Raw genomic sequence first — 4,141 nt, 5'->3', positions numbered from 1 at the left:
TCTCTGCCCAGCCTGTATTTGTGCTTGGATTTGCCGTGACTCATGTGCAGGACCTTGCACTTGGCTTTGTTGAGCTTCATGACGTACGCATGGGCCCACCTCTCCAGCTTGCCCAGGTCCCTCTGGATGCCATCCCTTCCCTCCAGCGTTTCATCTGTACCACTCAGCTTGGTGTCGTTGGCAGACTTGCTGAGGGTGCACTCCATGCCACTGTCCATGTCGCCGACAAAGAGGTTAAACAGCGCCAATCCCAATACTGAACCTTGAGGAGCGTCACTTGTCACTGGTCTCCACTTGGACATTGAGCTGTTGACCACCACTCTTTGAGTGTGACCATCCAGCCAATTCCTTGTCCACCGAGTGGTCTGTCTGTCAAATCCATGTCTCTTTTGTTTAGAGACAAGCATGTTGTGTGGAATAGTGTCAAATGCTTTGCACAAGTCCAGGTCAATGACATCAGTTACCCTTCCCTTATCCACCAACACTGTAACTTCGACATAGAAGGTCACCAAGCTTGTCAGGCACGATTTATCAAAATAGACTATGCGTTTCCTGTAGAAACATTGCTCACTTTGCCAGTAGTGATCCTAGAGGAGAGCAAATAATTGTATTTACCCCTGCAAACATGGACAACAGTAGTTCCAACAGTAGGATTTTTGTCAGCACAGGCGTTATGAGTAGGCAACATGGTGTTTGCACAACATTACTATGTTAGGAAAATAATGTGTTTACTATATGAAACAGTTATTTCGTTGAGAAGCATTAATTTAACCTAGTAAATTTTTCCAGATAGTAATTTCCATTTGAGTCACTCTTGTGTAAAGGCTTATGGAAGCTTTGGTCTGTCATTGAAAAGTGTTTGTCTCTGAGATATAATGAGCTTCATGTTACCAAAGAAGTGATCGTCTTCCCTGGGAAAGGATAATAAAATTATTTAAACTCTGTTTACAGGAAAGTTACTAAAACAAGTGTATTTGAGACTTTAATGTAGAATTGAAAAATTTTTATTAGGAGTTCCTGTTGGTTTGGTTTTAGTCTTATTCAGTGAAAAACCAGCAAATTATAATAACACATACAGTTAAATGTAGTATAATGTGAGACAGTTAAGGAAATGGACCAGATTTACATTTTCATCAGCTTATGTTCGCGATTTGGAAATGTGTTAAAGTAGCTTTGACTATAGTTGCTGTCTTGAGTCATGTTAATACAACTTTTTTGGAAGTTGGCTAATGCTGGTGATTACATTACAAGGGAATGGAACTATAAATTTGAACCCACAACTTTGTATTGTAAATTATAAATCAGGTTTTGATTACTGTAATTCTGTATATATTTATTTTGTGCCTAGCCCTAGTATTATCTACAGTGTTTTCCCAGTTTGAGACTAGAGGGACATACAGGTATGCCAAACCTGCAAGACAACTCACAGTCGAGTATTTGGTTCTAACTTGAGATACTAGGAAGGGCAAGTCTATTGGAATAATTAGGGTAATTCTTTTTCTTAGCCTGTATCTGGTCGAAGTCTGTGAAACACTGCTTAGTTATTTTTCTTGTTCAAAAATAGATGTTCCTACATCAAAAACTGCAGTAACAAATTTTTCTTTTCAAAATGGGGGGATTATTTTCCTTAGTTATCTGTCCCTGCAGATTGCTGGCATGTGATGTGTTGAAAGATTTTTACGTACACTGCCAGGAGCAGTCTGTAAGTTTGCTGCCTTATAGGTTGACATAAATATGACAAAAAGAAATTACTTTGTCTATGGGGATGTGGAGATGTGTGATGTGTTAGTAGAATTGCAAGGCTGCTTTCCTTGTGGTTGATCCTGGATCACATCACTGGGCAGCAGCTGTTCTTAACCCATGTAAAGTTTTCTCTCTCTTAATTTTTTCTTTTTTAGCAGACTTGATGTTATGGGAACTCTTCAATAAAGTCATTCTCTTGGGGGGAAAATAACATTATACATCATGCTAAAAAAAGGCTAATTGTGAAGTACTAACATCTGGTTTTATTGCTTGATGCATAGGAGATGCATAGGCTCACTCTGAGTTTTGGGTCTCATATGCTTGATTCACATTCTAAGTCCCATGCTTCTTACCTCACATAGGGTATAAATGTTGTATTTGAATGTGTTAACACATTCTTTTCAAGAAAAAAGTCAACTGGCTAAGTTTTTACTGGAGCATGTGCTTATTTAGTTTTGTTCTTACAGCAAAGCTTCATAATGATTAGATTTTCTTAGTTTAAAAACAAAGTGATAGGCATGTTGTGATCTATGAGTAAAATACATCTTACAATTTTTGCAAGTTCCTCATACATTACTTTGTCTGGAATAAATACTAGATAATCCTCAATTCTATTGTGGACAAAAGCTTTTGAACATGGAAGTAATGAGGCAATGAATGGGCAGACCCTCCTGTAAGCAGCTGTTGGGGACACTGTATTGTGTCAGCCTCTTGAAGATAATATCCTAACAAGAACACTATTCTCAATAACATGAGAGCTTGACAGTCTCAATGAAAACACTTTTTTTTCTTATGGTCTCAAGAACTGCCTCCCTTTGCTCTGTAGTTGTTGTGGTATTTCAGCTCTTTCATTTTCCTCTAAATTTATAACTGTTTTTTTACTGAATCTGTTTGCTATACAAAGAAATTTTTTGTCTTTCTGTTGTGCCAGTTGTATGTAGATTCAATGCCAAAGTACCCCACTTCAAACAATTAGGTTTATCCAAATTGTATTAGTCAGGATACACTGCCCATTAGCAGGAGCACGTAACTGAAGACTAAGGTGTAATTTTGTTGATTGAATATAGCAAGATTTTGGGACATGTGTACACAATTTTTCTGCAGTCTGGTCCCTGGGCTTATTCTCTGACATCTAATGCATCCATAATGCTCCATAGGGTTTTTTGTTGGTTTTTTTATCTTGGAAATGGGGAGTGAGGGGGTCTCTCTTTTTCCCCACTTTTTTTTTTCCTTCTGTGTTAGCAGTCTTTGAAGAACGGTGTTTGTTAACTCACTTTGCCTTTAAGGAGAAGGGTATAATTGTGTGACAAGTAACCAGAAAGAGAGATTCTTGGAGTAGGTTGCCATGTTAATTAGGGCTTAAAAGTGGTGGGAAGATGAAGCCGCCAGGCTGTGGGTAGCTCCAAGACACAGCGCTAGACCTGTGGATGTGTGTTTGTGCAATGTTGTGCCCAAACCAGGCAATGCTCTAAACTCAGCATATTGGGAAGCACAGCGATGAGGCACTCGGCAGACTGCACTGGAGCCAGTTTGGGTTGGGTTTATTTATTAGTTCTTTCTTTGTGCCAGATCTAGGCTGGCTTCAGCCAGAGTTGCTCAGTTTTCTCTGTTCTGGGCTTGTTAGTGCTTCCAGTAAAGTGAGTGTTATCCGTGGAGACTGAAGCCAGCTTAGGTCTGATGTCTTACCAGCTCCGGCTCGCTGCCATGTGAAAGCAGCTAGATTGTTCCCAGCCATAAATTGTCTTTGGAAGCTGCAGAGGTGTATTTATGTAGTTCTGCACCTGAGCTAATAAGTCCAACTGGATTATAGCGGATTTTTTTTATGGAGCCAACAGAGTGTTTGCATCTTGTCATGGTTAATGAGAAATTTGCTAGAAATATATAGAGATAATTGGGAAATGACTATATTTGACTTCTCTCTGTATATTCTGATGTCTAATGCAGCGTTAGGCCCTGATATACTCTGAAGTTACAAGTCTGATCAAACTGTAATCACCTAAATTTAGATAATTTGTATTACAGCTGTAAATTAGTTGTGCTTTTCCCTTTTTCCTAACTGGGTTACACATTTCAGCTTAACTAGTGCTGGGTTAGACCTCTTCTACCTGCTTCATCTGCTTCCTTGCTGTTGAGGAAAAAAGCCAACAAGTGGGAGGCATAGTCACATAACGACTTTTGTATTGTCCTGGTTTTAGCTGGAATGGAATTAATTTTCTTCCTAGAAGCCGGTACAGTGCTGTGGTTTTGGATTTAGTGTGAGAGTACTGTTGGTAACACACGGATGCCTTAGTTGTTGCTAAGTAGTGTTTACTTAGAGTCAAGGCCTTCTCAGTTTCCCATGCTCTACCAGTGAGGAGATGCACAAGAAGCTGGGAGGGAGCACGGCCAGGACAGCTGA

The sequence above is a fragment of the Cariama cristata genome, unplaced genomic scaffold (assembly GCF_000690535.1).
Source record: "Cariama cristata isolate BGI_N322 unplaced genomic scaffold, ASM69053v1 scaffold1320, whole genome shotgun sequence".
NCBI lineage: Eukaryota > Metazoa > Chordata > Aves > Cariamiformes > Cariamidae > Cariama > Cariama cristata.
This window is presented reverse-complemented; position numbering follows the sequence as displayed.